The sequence below is a fragment of the Lampetra planeri genome, chromosome 28, assembly GCF_965212315.1.
Source record: "Lampetra planeri chromosome 28, kcLamPlan1.2.h2, whole genome shotgun sequence".
NCBI lineage: Eukaryota > Metazoa > Chordata > Hyperoartia > Petromyzontiformes > Petromyzontidae > Lampetra > Lampetra planeri.
The window spans coordinates 2,655,618-2,682,172 of record NC_136134.1 but is presented as its reverse complement, the minus strand read 5'-3'; the positions used below and the strand labels follow the sequence as shown (position 1 = coordinate 2,682,172).

Genomic DNA, 26,555 nt, shown 5'->3' with positions numbered 1-26,555 from the left:
AACATTTTACTTGCCTGTGGAATGGTAAACGTTTTTTTAAGGGTACAGGCAAAGAAGCTATGTAACGTTAATACGACTTTAATTGTAAAGTAAAAAAAAACTCATTCTTGGTAAGGCGACAATGGGGGTTTATTCTCTTGTTCTCGAACATTGTATTATATTGTGCAGTTTTGCATTATAGTTTGTTTAGCTCAGTTAGGTGCAAATGTAAAAAAAGCAATTCGAAATTAAATGTTCTAAGCATTTTCTCCTTCTTGTGATTATTTCATAATACAAAATGGTTAACATTATGTGGTTGTTTCTCGGTGTTATACGATTGTACTTTATCATATGCTATTATTTTAAAATGTTTTTTTGTGTGTGTGGACTAGTTTAACGGGACTTTTCTCACTTTCAGGCATCAAACATGAAGAACCAATGGGCAATGATCGCCATCCTCATCCTGACTGCATATGTCATGAAATCTAAAACTCAAACCAGTGAGTTTCAACATTAGCTGTAGGCAATGTTTGTTTAAAGTTTCAGTCTGCTTTTTTAAGTGCAATGTTATTCAGAACATGTCTATTAGCGCTGGGTGATTTTCACAATTTCTAGCCTGGAGTCACAAATTAATTCTGAAAATGGATGCCGTTCGTGAATGATTGGTGTAATCTTGACCCTTCTCATCCTCTTTATTCCCAATCTTCTCTCTGGCTCTCTTTCTGTCCATCCATCTCCCTGTGCACAATCCCGTTTTCGGTCCTTCTCCGTCTGTTGCATCCCTCCACTGGAATAAACTTCCCCTGCACAATGAGCAGTCCTCCCTCCTTAACCTCCTTCCGTCCCTCTCTTAAAGCCTCACCTCCTTCTCCGTCGCCCTTTCGCTTCCTCTCCCCTGCACTCCTTCCCGTCCCTCCCCTACTCTTTCGTGATCCCTTAACACCCTCTCTATCACGGCCACTCATTCCTCAAGCCCTTGTAAGCCCCTAGCATCTACATAATTCTGTCATGGTCATCGTTTTAAAAAAAACGATGTAAAGTGCCTCGAGTGAAGGCGCTCTCTAGATAAAAAATTAGATTAGAATCGTGGAATTGTGGACAGGTTTTGGGTGGGGACAGCAGCAGCCGAGTGGAATTTCCATTTATTATTCACGGTCGATGCTTATGTAACACATTTAACTGGTGATTGTGGGCAATACCGACTCACTGATATTGACACCGATTCCAGCTGTCCGACACTCTATCACAGAAATCACCACTAAATTATATTATATGGGTAACGGCCACAGGGAGTAAGAACTGCATCGGCATCAGAATTATTATCAATTTCTCTCAGAGCATCACGGACAGAAAGCTCACCGCCATGATCAGAAATGTTCTATATCGGTGGAATCTTCCATTGGTGGAATCTTACCTGTTAGAATTCCATTAGAATGAATGAAAATGTTAACATGGGATTTGCCCATATAAGAAGCACCATGTATGTATGCTAAACTTATTTTGCACCGTACGTAGCCAACGGTGATAATGGGAGGTGTGGGGATCGTGCTGTGTGGAAATCGTACGAACTGCATATATATCAATCCCGGAGGACTCTCCCAGCCGTATTGTCTATCGTGCAACAGTAGTACAGTTTGAGACAGCTGTTGTGTTATGTCTTAGCTTGTCTGCAATTATATCACTGTTAACAACTGCCATTTCCTCGACAGTAAACTCTGGAGCAGTTTATTTAGCCTGTACATGTAACTATTATACAGAAAAGGTTTACGTGGTTATTAGTATACCTGATTCAAAATGTCTCCCTTTTGCCACATGCATCATTTCATTAATGTATACTTTGTTTTAAAATAATATTATAACAGTTTATAAGACAATACTACATACCATTTGTACGTATGTTGAACTTTTTTCGCACCGTACGTAGCCAACCACGATAATCAGAGGCGCATTTCTCCCATGTTCGTTTATTTTATTTTAACGCCCTATATTTGTTTACGATGACTAAAGTTAGTTTTTGAAATGGTGTGCCAGATGAATTAGTTCTGTCTGCTGGTTTAACATTTACATATTTCTGCAATCTGGCCAAGAGCATCTTGTAAATGATGAGGAGCTCAATGGTTTCCACTGTTAAATTAAATATACTGGCTTGCAAAAAAAGATCATTACCCTTGATCACTCAAATAGTTTTATATGGTGGAGCAGCAGTGCAGTGGTTAGTGCACTGCGTCATAAACCTGGTTTACTGAGTTCAATTCCCAGCCACAGTAAACTCCATTTGAACCGGTCCTGGACCAAACCACATAATTGATCAACTTGGTAAAGTATTGTCAAACGACGGACACGGTATGGTGAGGCCTCCATTCAGCAGTGGATTGATAACGACTGAAAATTATTACTCGTGAAAATGTTGAATAGATATTGGTATACATTTTTGGTAATTTTGATTACTGCTTTGGGGCTAGATTTTAATTAAATTTAAGAACAATCGTTGACCGCAAAACGTAAAACGTAGGGTTTTTTGTAGAAAATACAACGATCCATATTTGTTTTAGGGGTAGGGCCAAAAGGCTAAATTCTGGTCGTTAACCCTCCACCATCCGACTAGGTTGTCATGTTTACAGTAATATTATTTATATGTGCTAATGAAAAGACTTTTCATTACTGAATTTAACATCAACATAAATCAGCATGGTTTTGAGTTTCATCAGGTAGTTTACTTAGAAATTCAGTGTTTTTGGGCTTTAAGTACCTGCTGTCACATCACGAACTGCCAAATAATTGTTATTTGCATCTATTTGTAATCTGTACCTGGCTATCTTTTAAGGTGTGAATTATTTAGAAGACTTTCAAATATAAGTACATTTCAAAGCAGTCAATTTCAAAGGACTTAGTATATAACTCTCTGCTCTATCAAAGTTGTTTAATATGAGAATTGCCTCTCTTATTACATGTTGCCCTGATGAGAATGGGTCCGTTCATTGCTTTCGTCATGTTATTTATTTGTGTGACTCATCATAATCTACAGCCCTTTGTAAATCCACTGCTTCATTGAGTAAACCTCCAAATTCCCGTGCCAGTCAATGGGGATTTTTTTTTTACATTGAGTTTTACCATACTTCACCACGCTGGTCAATGCGGGTTGGTGAAATAGAGGCCCAGGATGAGTCAATATGTCACTCACCACTGAAGTGAGGCATAGGCAGGAATTCAACTCAGGTCATCTCCACGACCTTACATGTCATTCTAGATTTGAAGTGTTCGTGACTGCAAGGATCCATACTCTTTGGGATTTTCGGTAAAGTCAACGTGAAAAAAAATCATTTAATTTAAAATAAATTAAAAAGAAAACAACTAAATTATTTTAATTTAGTTGTTTACTTTTTTAATGTATTTTATTTTATTTTTTCCTACGTGACTTACATGTCATGTAAAGGTTTTATTCCGGCAGTGGGTTATAAAACATTGTTTCTGTTCATTTATTTTTCTAAATGGTAGATTTTGAGAAGCCCATCTGAAAGCTTACCAAATAGTGCGAATATGATTACTTACACAAGATTACTTAATTTATCCATGTTCTTATTCAACAGGCACACCAGCACTGCCCGAAGCTACTGAAGACACAACAGACGAGACATATCCCACAGACGCATCATCAACAGAAGGCTCTTCATCATCAGATGCTATCTCAGACAGTACTGCATTCACATCAGACTTCCAATCGTTTTCCTCAACATCACCTGACATTGGATCAGAAACTACGTTAGATGTCAGCGCATCACCAACAGAAAGCACACCATTAACTGCTTCAGAATCATCACCATCTGCAAACACAGCCACTACTGATTACGTTTCAGCTACATCGCCACTATCAGATTTCACTGAATCTGTGAGTGCATCAGATCCAAATGCTTCAGAATCATCACCATCTGCAAACACAGCCACTACTGATTACGTTTCAGCTACATCACCACTATCAGATTTCACTGGATCTGTGAGTGCATCAGATCCAAATGCTTCAGAATCATCACCATCTGCAAACACAGCCACTACTGATTACGTTTCAGCTACATCACCACTATCAGATTCCACTGAATCTGTGAGTGCATCAGATCCAAATGCTTCAGAATCATCACCATCTGCAAACACAGCCACTACTGATTACGTTTCAGCTACATCACCACTATCAGATCCCACTGGATCTGTAAGTGCATCAGATCCAAATGCTTCAGAATCATCACCATTTGCAAACACAGCCACTACTGATTACGTTTCAGCTACATCGCCACTATCAGATTTCACTGAATCTGTGAGTGCATCAGATCCAAATGCTTCAGAATCATCACCATCTGCAAACACAGCCACTACTGATTACGTTTCAGCTACATCACCACTATCAGATTCCACTGGATCTGTGAGTGCATCAGATCCAAATGCTTCAGAATCATCACCATCTGCAAACACAGCCACTACTGATTACGTTTCAGCTACATCACCACTATCAGATTCCACTGAATCTGTGAGTGCATCAGATCCAAATGCTTCAGAATCATCACCATCTGCAAACACAGCCACTACTGATTACGTTTCAGCTACATCGCCACTATCAGATTCCACTGAATCTGTAAGTGCATCAGATCCAAATGCTTCAGAATCATCACCATCAGTAAACACAGCCACTACTGATTACGTTTCAGCTACATCGCCACTATCAGATCCCACTGGATCTGTAAGTGCATCAGATCCAAATGCTTCAGAATCATCATCATCAGTAAACACAGCCACTACTGATTACGTTTCAGCTACATCACCACTCTCAGATCCCACTGAATCTGTAAGTGCATCAGATCCAAATGCTTCAGAATCATCATCATCAGTAAACACAGCCACTACTGATTACGCGTCACCTACATCACCACTGTCAGGGGCCACTCCGCCTGTAGGTCCAGCAGGCCCAAACACTTCACCATCAGCAAACACGGCACAATCAGCGGCGACAAATGCCTCCTCCCTCACACATACAACATCCCCAACAAATGCACTAAGTACGCCCCCACCGACAGTCCCTTCTACTAAAACGACTGGCGCCACCACGCATACATCTACAAAACCAACCACAGGTAAATGCAATATCTTATTTGACAATGTTAATTCCTCTGGCCTCATTCCACCACACATTTGCAAGAGTTTCTGCTTCAGAAACCAAATTGCCTTTACATTTTGTCCCATCCAGCCTGTGGCATAACTCACAGACTGTATTAAATTAGTTTTTTAAAAAACGCATGGCTGCTAATAACCAAAGTGAGGTTAAGTTGCTTTTGTAAAAAATGCGGCCACTTTATATGTGAACGATTTTCAAATATATTGATAAAGATGGTAATTCACTGCGATCGTAACATTTCAAGTAAGTAAAAGCGTCAATTCATCACAGCAGAGCAGCAGAGAGGCTGAAAGAAATTGCATTTCAAAGTAACAACAAAAATAATTTTGCATAAATCAACTGTATTCTCAACTGCTTGATTGTTGCAAAAGCATTGATTTATATATTTTAAGATATGTTTAAACTATTTCGTTTATACGGCAATCACTACATACCATTGCAATTATTTACATATATTATAAATGCCGCATTTAAATGTGTCATTAAAGAAGTGACAATGGTTTGAACTCACTTATCTATGAGAATTTTTTTTTCCAGACCTGTGCATAGAATGTACAAATGGAGGAATACCAGAATGTATGACTAACACTTGTCAATGTCAAGCCCCATTTGCTGGAAAATATTGTGAGAACATTCAACCAAGTAAGTAAATAATTTTAGTGATGCAGAAAATGAAACAATTTCCAAACAACTTACAGTAATTGTCAGGAAGCACTTGTGTTACAGTAATGTTTTGTTTTGTAATTATTCCTGATGTTTAATTATTAACTGGAATAAAGGGTGGCTGCATGAAGTGACCCACTTGTAATAACACAGACCAATATCACACTTTAGCAGTTCAATTTTTGTATAATTGTGAGGAAAGACAGCTAATCCGGTCATTTCTGATTCTGTGTTTTTTATTATCACAGAATATGTAGAGCCTTTGAAATAGAATTTGCGTGTGCTTCAAGTGCTGCATTTAATTATGAATGACTACATGTTGATGTGAACAGTGCAAACGGGATTGTTATTTAGTTTAACACGTAGCCTTTCGCGACCAATATCATCCATAAGAGTTTTTTGGGTTAGACCCAAAAAAATATATAACCCAAAAAAACCTCTATTAGGGATTGTTATTTATAAGACTGTAGTCCAGAAGCCTAAATGACTGCTGAAGAGTTGTTAGCTAAAACGTAGGGTCTGTTTACTTTCTCATGTATTGCATACATCACATGTGATTTGTTTATTACAGATATTACCACTTTCAAAACAGCAAAAGTCAACGTACAAATAATTAATTTTAATTATACATCCCAATATGGTAATCAAGATTCATCCGAATATAAAGAATTTGTAGAATTATTTAAACATTTGGTAAGTATGACATGTAAATGTTTAATATTTGATGTACTATTTAAAGAACATGCACGATTTAAGTGATTCAATAGCTACATTTTTTGCAAAAAATTATCACTGAGCCTTGTGAGGTTGTACTGAAAAAAATGTTGATAAGTGAACGTATTTTTGTATTGTTTTGTATGTGGGAGAAAACCAGTGCTCTTATAATGAATCTAAGCATATTTAATATAAAACACTTTGCATTTATTTACCCTCAGTTTTTAACTTCATGATATATGGTACTTAAGCACCATTGGCCAGTTGCATCGACTACCTTAATTCTGATTTAGATAGGAATCTAAATATATTTTTCACTTAATTTGTTTATTTCATGCACCTGACCACATGTTTCTTGACAAAACTTAAGAAAAGTCCCTAAATGAAAGATGAAATCCTGTCTGGTACGAAATGCTTTCCTTGGGTGTACTATCAGTTAGTCACAGTGGAAGGTGCAGCATGTGCTTCCATAGGAAAATATAAATAATTTGTTATGCTTTGTGTGTTTATGATATCATGTTTGATACAACAAAAATAACACATTTTTGACATACTCTTTGGGTCTTTCGGAAAAAGGCACGTAGATAGAAAAACAATAGATCACAACGTTTCGATCCAACACAGGCAATCGTCGTCAGGTGAAAGACCCAAAGAGTATGAATTCCTGCAGTCACGAAAGCTTTAAATCAAGACCTTTTTGACATTTAAGAGGTCTTCCTTCGCCCTAAGATAACTTGAAATATTTCCTACAATTTGGTAAAATAATTATCGTGGAAATATATTAACAATAAGGATATATGACGTGAGTTGATTTGGAAAGCAGTCAGAAAAAAAAACACTGAATTACATTTTCAGTGGGGTGTTTTTATCGTATTTTTGGGGAGTGGTGCTGTGCTGTGATTGAGCAATCATTGGAAGGATGTTATTAACCAGGTAAAACCTTAACTGTTTATGGTTGTTACATCATATCTGCCGGATACTAGTCTATTTTTCCAAGTTAATTTCCCCCCGCATCCCCAGCGTTTGGCATTGTTGCTGCATTGGCACTCGTGCACCGCCTTCTGGTGTTGCTTTTACACTTGGGCTACTCCCATCCCCAAACCCTTATAAACAGTTTGCCTTTAGAGGCTGACTCCTTTGCCTGATGACGACCGCTTGTGTTGCGATCGAAACGTCGTGATTTGTTTTAGTTTATTTTATTTCTAATTACGTGACTTTACCGAAAGAACCAAAGAGTATGAGTTTAATTGTTACGACTGAGATCTGTATTGTTGTTTTATATTTTAGATGGAGCCCATCTACAAGGAAATTATTGGATATAAAGACATCAAAGTTCTAGATATAAGGTACATTTTTATTTTTTAATACGTATACATATTCAGCATTTGCTTATCTTCACAGTAATTGTCGAAACACTTCTAGATTTGAAGCTTTCGTGACTGCAAGGATTCATACTCTTAGGTTTTTTCGGTAAAGTCACGTAGGTAAAAAATAAAATTAAAAGTTAATAAAAGTAATAATGGAAATAAAATTAAATAAAAAATCACGACGTTTCGGAGGCAACACAAGTCTCCGTCATCAGGTAGGACCGTCATAGCTAAAATTACTGCATCAAGTGAGGAAAATTCCAAAAGACCAGCCCTTAAATACAAATTAAGGGGGGAGGGGCTTATCTGAATGTGGTAACCAGGGAATGGAACGTGGGGGTGGTGTGCGGGGCTACAACTGAGTAATCATTGGAAAAATGTTATCAACCATGTAAAAAAGATTTAACTACACATATTTGTACCATCTTATCTGACAGGTACTTTTTTACTTTACCGAGTGTTAACATCCCCAGCGTTTAACAGTACTGCTTTTTTGTATTTGGATTCAACCAACATCGGTTTAGGTCGAGGTACACCGATTGTTGTCTTGCACAGGTCGACGTTGACCAATTTCTCTTGTAGCCCCGCCCACCACCCTCACGTTCCATTCCCTGGTTACCACATTCAGATAAGCCCCTCCCCCCTTAACTTGTATTTAAGGGCTGGTCTTATGGAATTTTCCTCACTTGATGCAGTAATTTTAGCTGTGACGGTCCCACCTGATGACGGAGACTTGTGTTGCCTCCGAAACGTCGTGATTTATTATTTTATTTTATTTCCATTATTACTTTTATTAACTTTTAATTTAATTTTTTACCTACGTGACTTTACCGAAAAAACCTAAGAGTGTCAAAACACTGCATTGGCATACATTCACCTTAACTAATCTTTCCCATTCAGAACAAATATTTATACGTGTTTCATCTATATGAACTTCCACGTGTCTGTCAAGGCAATGGCTGCGTACACCATAGCGAGATTTGAGGGAGACCATATTGTCCGGCTTGTCACCTTTGATTATTTCAAACGCTTCTGTTATTTGCTGCTAAAGATCACTCCGGTTTTTCAGGTTTTTTTTACAAATACTTGAATCTTTTCACATAACCCCAACATTCATCCACTCTGCTGTGGAGTTACAATGCTTTTTATAGAGGATGTAGTCCCTCTAAATGCCCCGTGTTGTGCAGTGAACTGATCCTAAATCAAGGGGACACGGTTCTAGGCGGTGTATCACGCCAACAAGCACTCACACATCTTTCGGGTGTCGTTGTCGTTACGTCTATACCCTCATGATACACATGGAGGTATAAATGTGCCAAACAGAGAATTCTTCAAACACATTGCATGCAAATATTGTACATACAAAGCAGTCGTGTCTTGCCACATGAGATGTTTTGGTATCTGTATATCAACATATATGCACAGTATTACGTTGATCTTCATTGGAACCTCCTTTGCCAGTAGCAAAATATGATAATTGGTTTTATACCCTTTTATCTGGCAACAAAACTGACACCTTTTTTTAAAAGGCGTCATGTTTGCATTGACCACAATACCTGCAGTCGGAATGCAAACAAAAAACACATATCAATTTCAATTATCATATGTTGCTACTGGCAAAGGAGGTTCCAATGGTGTAAATGCTTACCCCGAGCTCTCATACTCTGATGGTGCATTATCTTTGAGTTGTGCGCCTTTTCGCGTCATCTGGTCCAACACCATGTGAGACTAGGCTCTAAGGAAAGCTGTCTCAGGTGTGGACCAATCAATTTCATGGACAGTGCATACATTATCAGAGTTGTGTTTTTGTTTGCATTCCGACTGCAGGTATTGTGGTCAATGCAAACATGACTCCTTGTAAAAAAGGTGTCAGTTTTGTTGCCAGATAAAAGGGTAAAAAAACAATTATCATACCTTGATCTTCTTTTGCAACGTATGTAGCCAACCGTGCTCATCGGAGGTGTGGGGGAAGGACAACAAAATAAACACGAAAAGCAGTTCTCAAGAAATTCGTTTGCAATCTCGATTTAAAAGTGTATAGCTTCCAGTGGCTCCCAAATATCGGAAAAAGAGCATTCCAGACAGCCACAAAAGCGCATTTGAAAGCACGTGATGCAGTGGTCGTGTTTGTAACATATTCCTGAATGCATTCTAAAAATATGCCGCAATACATATTCACGGTCTGGATGATAGATTTTAAACAAAACTGAGTAAAAAACATAATTCTCTTCTGTATGGGCTGACAAGGACTGTGCTGTATTTTATATACAACATCTTTCGGGAATGTGTGATGATGAGTTATTAATTGTGTCACGTGTGCATTTTGTCCATAATTAATGTTAACAGACCGGGAAGTGTATTTGTGAACCACACAGTGCTATTTCAGTATAGTAATGATGTGGATGTCATTGAAACATTAAACAACGTGGACCTTGAAATCAAAAAATTATTAAGTGAACAAAACTGTATCAGCAATACAAGCACGACTGAAAGAGGTACGTAATAAATACATCTAAAACGCACAAACTAATCCATGAGGCTAAGGCGTATTTCAGCATTGCCAAGGTCCGGGTTCAAAATGTGGACTCCCCACTGAAGGCCAAATTAAACACAATTCTGCGGAGGGAGCTGGTAGGAACGTTGGGTTGCTCGGTCAATGGCCAGGGTCAACGGCGGCGTGGTGTATTCCGCAAATATGGCCAACTGTGAGGGCGGGCACAAGCCGGCGTGAGTAGGTTAAACGTTGAGTTGTATAAGGGCGGACTGGTACCGGTCCGTGGCCTGTTAGGAACTGGGCCGCACAGCAGCAGGAGGCTAGCGGTGAGTCCCCGCGTGGCCTGCCCATTATTTTATTTACCACTTCCGTCCGCGCCTATTTCCCGCACTGCGCACTTGTCTCTTGCACAGTATTGGTAAGCCCACAAGCTGACCCCTAGTAGCCAGAATAAGTAAAAAACAAACGTTGCTGGAGAACTTCTTTGAGAAGGGGAAAAGACCCAATGATGAACCCCCCCCCTCACCAGTCCGTGAAAAAAATTTTCTTCCGCAAAACCGGTCCCTGGTGCCAAAAAGGTTGGGGACCGCTGCTTTATAAGCAGCCTGCATCAGCAGCTTTCCTGCTACCTTATATAACCTCTTGTTGCAGCAGTTCTTTCTCACCTGATGACGGTTGCTTGTGTTGCGATCGAAACGTCGTGATTTATTTTTTTCTACCGATGTGATTTTAGATTTGCAGTTTTCGTGACTGCAAGAATTCATACTTTTTGGTTTTTTCCGTAAAGTCACGTAGGTAAAAAATTAAATGAAAAAACAACTAAATTAAATCACGACGTTTTGGAGGCAACACGAGCTTGCGTCTTCAGGTGGAACCGTCACAGCAAAATTACTGTATCCAGTAATTTGTGACTTTACCGAAAGAACCAAAGAGTATATGTAATGCTCGTAGAATGCATACCTATTAAATTGCTAAATACATCGGATGAGTGATCCAGTTTCTCATGTTGTTTGTTGTAATACACAGCCAACTGCATTGGATTTATATTGAATGCGGAGAATACCACAATAATAGACGGAGACGACATTGGTAAGTGTTTTGTTTGGCGAAAATTATTCATTGTAGTTATTAGGCATACAGTATTTGCATTCATTAACGTAATGAACATTACAAATTGAATTATCGGTCAAATAAAAATGGTACTTTGGCATTTCGCGAATGCACAAGTGTGTACAGTATTCATACATGTCAACCAATTCGGTTTACCCATATTCTTGTACAAGCAAATTAAGTTTTCAGGTTTCAATACCAGCAATGTTCTTTTCTATTTGTTTGTGTTTCTCCCTTGTGATGGGACTTTGTAGGATGAACGTTGAAATTTATAAGGGCACGGGGTAACGCATAAGGTCTAAGTTGGTCTGTAATAAGGTAGGCACTGATAAAGGGTTGACAGGTGTGAGTATTGTTCATCATATGAACATCACATGATATAGATGCAACTAGTTCACAACGCTTTATAATGTCCACTTTAGTTTCCATCGTAATAGTGTGCCTCTTCTTACTAGCACCCTCAACACTTTCACCACTCTTACGCTTTGGAGACATGATGGAGGTTAGTTTAACACGTAGGCTTTCGCGACCAATATCATCCATAATAAAGTTTTTTTGGGTTAGATCGCGTAAATATCTAAATGTGTCGTTAAACCCGCCACCTACAGACACAGCCAATCAGTAAGATGTGTCACGTAAACAGAATAACACACCGGTGTGCTGTACGAGAACGAATTGGCATACTCGATTTATGTGACAAACCTTACTAACTGGCTTTTTTGCTCGTCCAAGGACGGGTGTATATTGCAGTAAATCTAAAATCTTCAATAAAAAAAATTATTCAGCTCATGATTATTAATGAGGGGGGGGGGGGGGTTGCCCCATGTGGAGTCACGTCACATGCTGATGGTTATTGAGGAGGGGTGCGGCATGTGGAGTGACGTCACCCCCTCATGGTTATTGTGGAGGGGTGCGGCATGTAGAGTGACATAACCCGCTCATGATTATTAATGAGGGGAGGGGTGCGGCATGTGAAGTACGTGACCTTCTTGTGCGTTCGTGTAAATTTCCACGCGGGCATGAAAATTAATGAAGGGGGTGGGGGGGCCTCTTTTGTACTGACGTCACGCACGGATGCAGCACTGTGCTGCGTATTTATTTTTTTACCGTCACTTTCTGTAAAGAAACGTCATTTGAAACGATGTGGGTAACTGGCCGTGTCGGGTGGTGGCGGGTTTAACGACACATATACATATTTACGCGATCTAACCCAAAAAACCTCTTATGGATGATGGGGGTTGATAATGTTCGTGAAAAGCGCAGAGAACGTCGTAGTGAACCGCAGAGCGGACAACACAACAACAGAGAATGACCGCTGCCCAGGCAGAAATGCTGGAAATTTTGGGTAATGAATGGGAATGCTGGGTAATGCATGGGAATGCTGGGTAATGAATGGGAATTCTGGTAAATGAATGGGAATGACGGGTAATGAATGGGAATGCTGGGTAATGAATGGGAATGATGGGCAATGAATGGGAATTCTGGGAAATGAATGGGAATGCTGGGTAATTAATGGGAATGCTGGGTCATGAATGGGAATCCTTGATTTTCAATTTATCCTCAATTATCCACAATATATTAAATACTTAATATGTTGTCGAGAATTTAAGCTAAACTAAATACAAGTCGTAGATGAATGAGTTTTCACTTAATGCGAATTTTCAGCAACGCATTTACCGTTAAAACAAGGAATTACTGTACATTGTGGCAAAAGTAACTAAGATATTTTTTTAAAATGTATAGCAACACATATGCCACAAACTAAATCTCTATAACTTGAGACGTTGAAATATAAGTAGGCAATTTAGTTGCGTGAATTTTTGAGCATTTTGATTGCGTGACTAATGGCTCTGGTGTGGACCTGACTTAAGAGCGCATGACCCTACTATCAACAGGGGTGGGTGGATTGTTGACAATGTTGTCTCTTGCAGACTAGAACATTTATTGAAAGGATTGAAAATACTACTTTAATATATGCATTCGTATTGTTTATAGACAATGACATCTTGGTTTTTGTAATTTTGTTATTCAAATGTTGTTAATCGTAGTGAACTCGTGCAGTTGTAAAATACATATTGGATTACTAAAAAAGTGTACTTTATATTAAAAGCATGCTAAAATATTCGTCGTCTCCAGAGCCAAGTGACATTTGTATCAACTTGAATATCTCAAGCAATATACGTTTTGAAGCATTGTCCACCAATGGAAGTTACATTTGTATAACTGAGTGTCACGCGAACTACAGCACATTATTCTGCCAAAATGGTGGACAATGCACGATCACTAAAGAGAAGCCATATACTTCAGTATGCTAGTAAGTACACACACATGAAGTTCACAATTACCACGTGCGTATTGTGAGAATACTGTATACATTTTAATTGCTAATCTAATCAGTCAATTTGAGTGGATTGCTATGGTCTTTGATCAAATGAGATACGGTTAGCCTCTATGTATTCACCCTCTTGGTTGCAACTGTTATTAATGTTGTCAATCAGCTGCATTTCTTTCCCTATAATCTAGTATAAAAGTCCGGCGTTCCGTTTGGTCAGTCAACTAAATTATAAGGGAACCGTTCTGAAGGCCTCAGTCGAAAGTGGACCCCCACCCACAGATGTTGGCATACACACCGTACATACAAAAGAGTCCAGTTTTATTTTGTAGGCATATATGCCAACATCTGTCCCCCCCCCCCCCCCACACTTTTCAGACATGTTTCAGCCTGACTGGTCGTTTTGGTTTGGAGACTGACTAATCCCACGACCCACGACCAATATGATCAATCTAAATTATTGTTTCATCCATTATGCAGATATATATTTTCCATCTATTGAGCATTTATTTAGAGTTTTGATAGTTGCGGTCATGGATGTAGAATGCAATAAAATAAATGTCTAATGAACTTTGAGGTACAACGCAGTAGTATCTGCACACGTGGGGGTGGGGGGGGGAAGAGGACATCAGTAGGGACGACGGGCTGAGCGCGAAGCACAGACAAAGCCCTCCTCCTGCAGGACAAAAAATCCTAGTGTTATATTTTGACCTATTTCGTTAAGATTGCTGTTGTGTGTTACTTTTGTTTTACAAATACTTGTTCTCATACAGTTGGCTGGTAATTGTTTTGTAATTATCTCTGCTCATCTTGATAGTCATGGCAATTACCACCAAATGTGGTCAAGTATGATGTTTTTTGTATTCATAGGCCATAGGCATCATTTTAGAGACATGAATTCTAGTTATTTGGCCCGATCATGTCACTGTTATTTTAGTAATGTTCAATGTTATTTCAGAATAAAAATTTAACGCACTTAATTTTGTAAACACTTTTGAGAAAGTTGATCAACTTCGATAGGGAATGCTGCAATACATTCCTCAAACAAAATTCAACAATGACAAAACAGCCACACAGCCCCGGTGTAGCTCACAGCGTAACTTACGAATTATAATGTTTATTTGTGTTTGCGTGACAAAGTGGTCAGAGCACGCAGCTTACAATCAGAAGGCTGTGAATTTATAATCCTTCTGTCCGTGGTGTCAATAAGATTTGCACTCTGTGGGAAGTAGGCAGTGGTTCTTCTATGGAGTGACTCACCCCTGGAAGGATTGTCGAATTTCCACAACGAGATAAAGGCTATAAACATTAGATTAGTACCACCTCACTGCATGTTTGAGGGGAAAACCACCACTATCTTTATGCGTGCAAATGCTTTAAAACCAAGAGATCGTTTGGGAGTCCCTCTGTTCTTCTTGAGATGTCTGCTGCACTGCCAACAGCTATAACGCTATTTCAAGGGCAGTTGTATTCCTCAGGTTCACCATATGCCATGATTATTATTATAAGTCAAATGTTTAAAATGTGAATTAATTTTGCATACATTTTTAACAAGGAGAATTGTTTTTATTTCAGTTGCCGAGATTTTTACATTGGTAAAAATTGTGAAAAAATTGACGCCGGTCTGGTTGCTGGGATCACCGTACCACTCGTCGTGTTGCTCATGGCCACCATTATTTTGACTGTGGTGATGATCAAGAGAAGCAAGAAAAAAAAAGCTTTTAAAGCCAGGTAAGAAACGAACGCCAGCACTGGCTAGAGCAGTGTTCTTCACTACTTCTCAGAGGGTGGCCACTTTCACTGACGAGATATCACCAATGTGAGGGCCGCCACACCGCACGTCATGGGGCAGCAGTGAAGTCAACCAATGGCACCAGTGGCCCGCGGGCCTTGGCATTGAAGAACACTGGGTTATGGGATGACCACGCTCATCGGTTTAAAAAGCAAAACATTTTGTATTTGCTACGTGGTCCATACATATAACTAGGACATAATTCGGCTTGGTATGTCCAGGTCAGCAATGTCTAAGAAAAGTTTCCACTCCCGGCACACCATATTGATGATTATAATACATCTCGCTATGGCTGTGGCTTCAAGTCGCGTGCCTACCACCGACAGCATAACATATTCAGCTAAATAGATTAAGCCCTGCGATAAAAAAAAACACAAATACATTCTGCACATAATGTCCAAATGGCCTCCATAGCAACAAATACACTGACACAGATATTTCAAACATATCCATGTGACTAGATTGTTTGTGATGTTGAATGTGTTGAGTGCCACGGCGTTCTCGCGGTTAGCACAAAGGGTCAGTGGTGCGTGTGGTGTTTTACAAGCATTGTTAACCTTGGTGCATTTGTTTATGATGGCCCTACAAATCGTTCTGCAGTCAGTCGTGCCAATCGCCCATTGATAGAGATTAGATTACTTGCACGACTGACAACCAATAAACATCAATGTTATAGTGCAAGGCCCTAATCAGGTATATGCCATACATTGGGCTCTTTTGAGCATTGCCACAATTCTTGAAGCATGATTAGGCATCATATTGGAACTTTGTACGCCAATATTCCTGTTCACGTTTAGTGGCGCAATGAGTTCTACAACGTAATAGAACTTTGAACACTTGCTAATGCAATTTACATTGGGCTGAAAGTTAAAAATAATGTTTATAGGTGTTATTCACCAGCACAGTCATGTACATTTTTTTTAAAAAAGGGAAATATAATTTCTTTAACATGCTTGAGGGAATATCATGAAAAGAGTCTTCCCTACGAAAACAAGTGCCAAGCTAGAACATGAATGTCTATATATCGATATATTATTCAATACAAAACGTGCTATTCTGAAGAGAGGCATGTTTAACTTTGGCATAGTTCAAATATACTGTGTTATTTTCAATAAACACTACACAAAAAAAAGAAACAAGATATACATTGTTTCCATGACATCATTTTCTGGTGCCATTCAAGACCTCATGGCCTATAATTCTGAATGCCTAAAGTGTTGTCAAAAGCGACGCATTTCTCACGAGACCTCCCCATTAGATTACCCATTTCCTCATCGTATTCAAGCAACCCACGTGGGTAGTGATTCATTCTGTTTCATGAGGCAAAAACAAAAGTGATTAAATATAACAGGAATATGTATTTGTTTAATTTATATGTAGCTGTAATTGTTAATTTACTAAATAATTTTATCAAAATGTATATTTTACAATGGGGAATATGATTTTGCTTCTTCCTAATTTATATGTAAAATCACATTTTACATTGCTACCCTTGGTGAGTTTTATATCATCGGACAAATGTTCAATGTAGTGACACTTACATCTTCTTCTGCTGTTCCCTTCCTCATTTGTGAATTAATACAAACACCTACGTGTTCTCTTGTGCGATGCATTACGATGACAACGGGTGTGACACTTAGTCGTCTCTATGTATGTATGTATGTTGAACGTCCTTTTCACCGTACGTAGCCAACCGTGTTCATCGGAGGTGGGGGTGAAGGACAACAAAATAAACACAACAACAAGCAGAGATTTACTTATAAAATGTGGTCACATGTCTGGTGTTTAGCCGTATTTTGAAAATAACGCTCAGTTCAATTGTGCTAAAAGTACGTCATCGTTGCCTCTGCAATTAATTGTGTTGTTTAACTTCGTTCATAGCGAGTGTGTTTGTAATACTCCGCCGCTTTATATTTTTTGACAGCGTCAGAAACTACGAATACGCTGATGAACATTGGAAAGGAGAAAATGATGACTCGCCAGGTTCCCACGACAACCCACTCTACGATCCCTCCTCAGACAAAATAGGTATGTGGTATGATGGGACCTTCCCTGCCATCACACCTGTTAGCGTGACTGAATGTGATCAGGAGGTGATCGTATTGTTTCATATTTAATGTGTGTGTGTGTGCTGTACACTCGTTTCTACATCTGCCTGATGCTGGTAACTTTGCAAGTCTTCGTGGATTAGCACGGTTGGCTACGTGTGGTGCGAAAGAAGTTCTACATACATACATGACATCTATCACATCGGTTCAGTTGCTTTTATTTGCAACTGGGCGAGAGCCCTCGGATTGCGTTTTGTGGTATTGTTCGGCATGATGTCTGTGACGTTTGGCTCCACGTGCTGGCAGCTTCGTCACAAAGAGACTTCAGATAATTGGCAACGTGTCATAGCGCACCGACATATCCATTCAGAACATATTTTGGCTTTTTTTTTACTTACAATTAATGTTCTCTTAGTTAAAAAAAAAATACTGCATATCTCATTTACAGACGGATGGTTAGCATGTATGAGCTAAGGGTACACTTGCTGGTGAATCAGTAACAGTTCTCAAGAAAGCGACTCTTTCTTCCTGTAAATTTATTACGATTTAGAACAATCGTAACAAAAATGTAAAGGTACACGTAACGCTACTACTTTGCACACGAAAGATGCTAATCGTATAAATAAGGGTTTATTATGAATTGCATATGGTCAATCAGCAGTGTGTGGTGGATTAAAGTGTGGGTAGTCACACTTTTTCCAAGATGTCTGGCCAGCTTAGAAGATTATGCTAAATATTATTGGTAGGAACCTCCTGGTTACACCAGCCCACATGGGATTATTGTGTCCGTCGTGCAGGGAGGGGCTGAGTGGGGAGGGGAGGGTGTAGAGGGGCTGGGTGGGGAGGGGAGGGTGGGGAGGGGCTGGGTGGGGAGGGGTGGGGCTGGGTGGGGAGGGGTGGGGCTGGGTGGGGAGGGGCTCATCACCCCGTGGTGCCCTTATAAAACTCAACGTTTAACCTACTCACGCCGGCTTGTGCCCGCCCTCACAGTCGGGCATATTTGCGGAATACACCACGCCGCCGTTGACCCTGGCCATTGACCGAGCAACCCGACGTTCCTACCAGCTCCCTTCGCAAGAATGTGTTATCTGGGGGGACACTCAAGAGCTGTCTTTGGTGTAGGCCTTTCCACTAGAAGTGGCATGAGCAAAAAATAGCAGGGCTGCACCTCTACCCTTTACATAGCTCAGTTATGCTTAACTTAATGATGCAGAGGAAGACGTCCTACCTTGTTCGTATGTATATATATGTTGAACTTATCTCGCACCGTACATAGCCAACCGTGCCAATCGGCAAGGAAAACAAACAGAAAAAGTAGTTCTAAAGAAATGAGTTTTCAATCTCGATTGAAAAGTGCATAGCTCCAGTGGCTTCCTAGTATCGGAAGGAAGAGCGATCCAGACGACCCCAGAAGCGCATCTGAAAAGGCGCGATGCGGTGACCGTCTTTGTTCGATGGCCAGCCAAAATCTTCTGCGAGGATGACCGGAGTTCGCGTGACGGTTTATGCTCCTTATTTCCCATAGATATCAAAAGCTGTCCCTTGGGCCTCAAGCTCACATCTATGGATTAAACTCAGTGTTCGTTCCCCAGAGGGGGTACACAACATTTACATGCAGTATGTCCCACCTTTAGTACCTGCTGAGTTGTTTTAATGGCCACGACAGATGTTCTTAGCGCCCATCCAACTGGCAGGGGATCGCCATGCAGTTGCATTGAAGCCACAATGGTTGAAGTGGCAGCCATTAAACTTCTTATATTCACTCGTGCCACGTAATTTTTTCTCTCTCTCTGCAACGCTGGGTATGTTATTAAGGCTAATTTTAATAACATAACATACGGGTGGGACATTGAGCTCTGGGTCCGCGAAATATGTGCGTGCAAAAAATTGTGTCATTGATTTTAGTATGATTGGAAGAATAAACTGCTTTTTTTTTACTTGAAAGCTACAACCAACAGTCAGGCACAATGAAATACGTGATGCATGGATATAGGTAAAAAGTTGTAGTATAGCGTACCGTACATGTTTTACATGCAAGCTGTTTCTGTAGAGGTGTATGTCCATCCCTGCTGTCGATCGCCTCTCCGTGCCGTTTGGATCCTGAGGGTTATTATTCCATTCTTGGGTTTGACGAGCATAGACGTGGGAGCACATTGCAGTATAATTACACGACAATGACGTTTGCTGCACTATCCTGTACTGCCCACAACGTAGCCCTGCAGCAGTCTGTAATTACTGTCTCCAGGCTCAGGCCTGCTTAGCTTCCAAGATCCGGCAAGACAGGCACACTCCGGGTGGTTTGATCACAGGCACGCTTTCTGCACAGAATAGCCTACTCTGCTATGACAATATTTCGGAACATATATTTCGCCTTGGGTGACTAAACATTATTTTTAAAGGCAAGCTGACCCACGTATCCTTATTGTGCATACCTCTCATGCGCTGCAGTTGTTGATTGGAACTCACAGACTGAATCAATTTGTAAATACACGTCCTTTGTAGAGCCCCTATGCAATGCCTTATTTCTTACATGATCTGAAAGGTTGTAAACCTTATTGCATTGTATTGGCCATGCATTCGTGTATATACCAATCTTAAAGAAACAAATAATAACGTGTATATACCAGTTTATTAGGCTAATATTCTGCTGTAAGAGAATGCATTTGCACACGTAAAGCTTTATTTTGTATATACAATAATATATGCAAATTCTTTGCCCTTCTAAGTGTCTAAAATAGTATTTAATAATATCCATAGCAAATTCGTAGTTTCAAGTGTGCACAAATATAATTTTTTTTTGTGTTAGATGGCGTAAATATAAATGTGTCGTTAAACCCGCCACCACCCGACACAGCCAATTAGTAAGATTTGTCACGTAAACAGAACTTGGCCAATTCGTTACTAGTACAGCAACACCGGTGTTGGAGAGCAAATCCACAGCATTTACAATCTGAGTGTACGACGTTTCGCCAGTAATTACAACCGGCCTCATCAGGCGGCAGCCAGATTTGGTGGTGGCGGGTTTAACGTCACATTCATATTTACGCCATCTAACCCCAAAAACCATGTATTATGGATGATATTGGTTGCGAAAGCCTACGTGTGAAACTGTACACAAATACATTGTGGTTTCAAGTCAACATCACAGAAACCACGAATTTACAATGCTACGGTGACCATCGCATAGACAGTTACTCCTCACATTAAATGTGGCAAAATTTAGCTCTAGCACACTTAAAGACGCACTTCGTCATGGATAATGAAACTGCGTGGGTTCATGACGTCGTGTTGTGGAGCCCTCCGATGCGTTTTCGGGTCTCGTTTGGTGGGGCGTGTCGATACTCCTTCAGAAAGCGTTTTACCTTACGATATTTTTGGCCCACATTCCGGGGAGCTACTTAGTTAAGTTCTTGATAACATCATGCCGAACAAAAATGCGGTCACAACCTCAAAAAACATCTGCATGGGTTGTTTATTTGTAAAAAATGCGCGTGGAAAAGTGAAAGGCTAACCATTGCTCGCAAATGGGTTCAGTAGCTCTTCGACACGCAACCCTTTTGTTGTGTGGCACGCTAATGTTGTTTCTCCAGCATTCAGCGTTCACACTTGTTCTCAAGTTTATATCCAGGTGGAGTTCAAGGCCATAGCCATGCATTGTAAAACGAATGACACTGACAGTCTTTTTACACTGCATTTTATAAGGCAGTCATTTGCGTGATAAAGTCCAGCAACAGATGAAGTCCACATATAATCTTTACTGTTAATAGTCATTGCCCTTCCTGAAGTGGAGGGAAATGCTATTCGAGGTACATTCACTGTGCATGTCCCAGTACATGTATTGTTTCATGTTGATATGAATCAGGTTACCCGAGTTTGTTTCCCGGCCATAGCTAACATTATCGGTTAGTTATATCTGAACCGGCCTGACACCCCCACCCCCTTTGGTGGACCCACAATGACCACCATGGAGAAGTATGTTCGAACGACCCCCAATCACATGGAGGCCTTTGTCCAGCATTGCATTGACACAAAGATGCAATTTGTTTTGTATAGCTACCTTAACAGAGTCGCGTGCATTAATATCCTCGCGTACAGGGGTTGCAAGTGAGGTTCTTCTCCCGTCATATGGTTCGCTGCAGAAATGGCAAACTTATTGCAGGGCAGCAGCAAGTTGTCAAAGGTGCACAGAAATTTTTCGTTGGGGCCGTACGTCGAGGAGATCGGACATTCTCCGATGGCTCGCTGCTCCGACCAGGGAGGTCGACGAACAGCGTTTGGTCTACCAGCGTGGCAATAATCCAGACAATCGATCGTGTGCATCCGATTCAATAACACTGCCAGATGCACCGTATAGATTGTACAAAAAACACAACTCCTTTTTAATGTACAATCACTATGTGATTAAGGCAATACATTCCGCTTCACTTTGTCCATCAAGTACCAAATGCAATGCATATTGTTTCGATTATTTTACGCGTTGGGAAACAGAGCTAAACAACACTGCATAGAGTACTGCCCTGTATTTTCTGTCGATATGCAATGAAAGAGTCAGCTTGTGATTTAGATAGGAGAGTAACCATGGGTGTCTTTGAAGCGTTGGAATTCGAGGTGATTTACCGGAGAATGAATGAGACCCATTCAAGTTTTGTGTACTCAATACTTTAGTGTTGTGGGTATCTTAAGATTCGAGGATATCGGTCCAACATAAACACTTTGTATAGGTGTGGGACTAAGTTATGTGTGTATGTATTAAATATTAACTTGGCCCACTGAATTGCCCTCCACGATGGTATGTATGTTAAACTTATTTCGCACTGTATGTAGCCAACCGTGCTAATCGGAGGGGGGCTAAAAACTAAAATCAAAAAGCAGTTCTAAAGAAATGAATTTTCAATCTACATGAAAAATGCATAGCTCCAGTGGCTTCCTAATAGCGGAAGGAAGAGCGTTCTAGACGGCCGCAGAAGCGCATTTGAAAGCGCTCGATGCAGTAACCGTATTTGTTCGATGTTGGCTGAACATCGATCAGTGTCATATATACTATGGAATGTTATTAATATTGATTTTCTGGTGGTGTTGTAATGCAGAAGACGTCATTCCACCTGGAGTCTTTAAACCCACCCTTGAAAATGTCACCCAAGAAGTGGTAAGTTAAGCAGTGTTAATTACCTGTTGAACCCAGGAGTTGGTTTCGTACAAGAAAACTAGATAAAGTAATTTACTTGTGTTCTATATAAATCTACTTTACTGACTATATTAACCCAGTACTCTACATTTAAATTGTAGACATAGTAGTATAGTCTTTTTAACACGTGTTGTGATTTTTGTTATTTTGCAGATAACATTCCAAAGACCTGAGATAACCATACTTTAAAAGAGCTGTGGGCAATACGTGGATCGCAAAATACTTTTGTGGCTCTCAGGACAAATCACAACAAACATCTCTCCCATCCAATTACTAACCAGGCTCGTTCCTACTTAGCTTCAGAGATCGGACGAGATCGGGCACATTCAGGGTGATATTGGGTGCGCCCCGGTGGCAAGATGTTAACTACCTCGCCTGGTATACAAGAGGTCATTGATTTTATTCCAACCCTGACGCCTGCTGAATATTTGGAGTTTGCATGTCTCTCTCCCCGTGGTCGCGTGGATTTTTCTCCTGGTTCCTCCGGTTTTTCCCTCCACATTTAGAAACATGTCTTTAGAGTTCGGTGTCTTGACCATCGTTGCTTGAAATGTAAATGAACAATCAAACACTGACGGCTGTGTTCCATCGATTTGGAAAGGCGATTACGTTCGATAGCATAAAGGACAGATACCGCGAGAACAAATCAATAATTGTGCTGTGAAGAGACTACAAAACGAAGAAACATTCCCCAAATGTCATTCACATTCCATAAAAGTGCCCCCCTTAAAGTACATGGACTCCTCTACTTATGAACGAGTTAGGCTCCAGAGGTCTAAATTTCGATTTAAAGCTTTCGTGACTGCAGGGATTCATCTTCTTGTTCTTTCGGTAAAGTCGCGTAGAAGGGAAATAATAAAATAATAAAAATTAAACATAATAAAATACAATTCTCACGACGTTTCGGCCACAACGCAAGCAGAAAGGCAGCTGTCTTTCCGACAGACCTGTTCTTCACCTGAGGACGGCTTATTGCGTTGTGGCCGAAACGTCGTGAGAATTGTATTGTATTATGTTTTATTTGTATTATTTTATTATTTCCCTTCTACGTGACTCCAGAGGTCTGTTCGTAAGTCACTTTGTTCATGAGTCCAACTTTACTCCTGTCGATTCCAAACGTGCTGTACAGCGTGTACACTAAACACGGGGAATGGCTTTAAAAGTTGCATAATCTTCTGTAGATGCAGATGCCACTGGTTATTCATGTTCTGCAGATGTAGATGCCACCACAGCCATCTATTGCGCTGCGGTTGAACTTACTACCCTCTGTCCAAACAGGCAAATGCACATGTGGACAGGTTTGTTCGTTCTTGATTTGAAGCTTTTGTGACTGTAGGAATCCATACTCTTTGGTTCTTTCGTATCTCTGAAAGTTCGTAAATTGAATGTTCTTAAGCAGAGGAGTCCCTGTACTGTGAAATGTCGGTGGTAAATGGTGGCAATTTATTAACTAAACATTGATTGGTTTACACGGGAGAGATTATTTACATTAAAGACATGATATGCACTGAAGTGGTTATTTTTCACTTGTCACATTGATGATTTTAAAACATAATTTAGAATGGCTGCACATTTCTGACAACAAGATTTACACTTTAACCAATTCACAGAGTTTACGTCGTATTTTTTTTTCAATGTTATATTTACGTGAATCATAAAGAGTCAATTATTCACATTGTTTTTGTTTCTTCATTTAAAGAAAAAAATAGTGGTTTATAAAAAATCTTATTATTTATATATATAGGGTGCTTAACAATGTTAACACTCATATGGGACGATCGTTTTTTATAGAAAGATAATGGATAATACACTCTAACATGATAACAAATGTATGTTAATAGCTTCAAAAAGTCAAAGAGTCTCCACTTGTTCGCCATCATTGTCAACGCATGCCTGGAATCTTCTCCACGTGGTCTCCAGAGGCCGGAGGCACATTTCTTGTGGTGTTGTTGCAAATTCTCAGAAGTGTTAAAAAAAAATTAAGCATCCTGTATTATGTATGTATGTATCGCGTAAATACATTTACATTGGTTTAGGTCTACAATTGACAATATTTTAGCCCGAGAGGTATATAGAACAATTTGCTTTCTTACTGCTGAGTTAAACCAGCCACTGCCTGACTGCGTTATGCACTTGGTTAGTCACTGCAAGCGTGTTAGGAATAACCCATCATGCAACTGTACATGCAATGGATGCTGACAAATGATCTGAGACCTTTGTGCCAGTATCCAAAATGATGAAAAATAAGAATAGGTTTTACAATTTCTGTCAATAAAACAGGAGGTGTTAAGATGTGCAAACAACAAATAGATAGCTTTTGCAAGGCATGAAGTCTGCATTAACCACACGTACTTGTGGTGAGCGTGCAAACAAACACGCTCTGATAACAATATAGGCATTATCTTTACAACTGATTAGCCTACACCAGAGACAGCCTTCTTCATGGGGCCTCGTCTCACCACCAGTGTTAGACCAGAGAACAACGCCAAAAGGCGACTAGTACACAGACAATGCATGCAACAGAACACTCACAGCTCGGGTGGAGAAGATATATCAATGGGTCACAATATTAATACATTCCGAAGATTGTTCAAACATAGTAAATGCACTAATAGTTACTTCCACTGCCGTGTACATTGTATGTGTTTGTAGCAGCATTGCATTAATTGCCTAACTGAAACTTTGAACAGTGCACACAGCCGATGGAGTTGCATGCACCCGTCATTTAATGTCATTTGGGGTAAAGTAAAGATCACTAAAATAATGAGCCAAGAATGCCTGTTTGTGTGTAACGCGCGTGACGTCACTCCACGTTGACCAGACCCCCTCATTAATAATCATGAATTGGTCCTATTCTTTGGTTCTTTCGGTAAAGTCACGTAGATAGAAAATAAAATAAATAATTAAATACTCACGACGCTTCGATCGCAACACAAGCGGTCGTCATCAGGCGAAGAGAAAAGGGGGGTAAGCAACAAGGGGTGGGGTCCTCCACATGGACCCCCCTCCCCTCATTAATAATCACGAGTGGGTGACGTCACTCCTCATGGATCACCCCCACCCCACTCATTAATAATCATGCGCAGGGGACGTCCTCCAAATGGACCCCCCCCCTCATTAATACTCATGAGCAGGTGACGTCACTCCACATGGGGGGGCGAGGCGCCTCTTCCCCCCTTCTCGGCGTCAACTTACAACCCTCACTAAAAAGGCAGAACCCTCGCGTCACGTGATCTCCGTAACGCTGTTGAGACATCGAAGTAAAAAGGACGTCGTGATGAACAAGGGATTATAACCTTAAAATGAAATAGGTCTGTGTCACCGCGCCCTTACAAATTGCACACGCATTAATGCAATGAATATCATGTCGCGGTCTGCTTTTCACTTGCAAGTTTCAGATTAATAGCTGTCGTGGCCAACAGCTTTGTCACTGCTTCCTGTAAACCTGCTCACAATGCTCATATAAATGTAACATTGTAGTTGTTGCTCTGCATCTACATCACCCCATACGAAGGAAGAAAAATGCGCAAATGCCTGATGATTGCACTGCAAGTGCCATAGGCCCTGTCCGAGCAGCCTCGGGTGTATATTTGCGATTACTTAGGAATGCGTTAAATTTAACAATCACCAAATTATCGACGGCCAAGATATGCCCCCCATTAGGTGTGCAAAGTCTCATTCCAATTGCGCCTATATACAAGTACTTGGATCGA

General features: G+C 40.2%; 1 long non-coding RNA gene across 1 annotated transcript; it reads left to right on the top strand.

The window, feature by feature from the left end:
- LOC144728321 (uncharacterized) lies at window positions 1-24,513 on the top strand. Its single transcript, XR_013587508.1, has 13 exons — window positions 1-110; window positions 398-479; window positions 3,567-5,096; window positions 5,675-5,779; window positions 6,372-6,493; window positions 7,802-7,860; window positions 10,228-10,376; window positions 11,402-11,464; window positions 13,622-13,799; window positions 15,393-15,548; window positions 17,534-17,637; window positions 22,745-22,803; window positions 22,996-24,513. It is a non-coding gene; the product is annotated as an uncharacterized LOC144728321 (long non-coding RNA).
- Window positions 24,514-26,555: the final 2,042 nt, after the last annotated feature.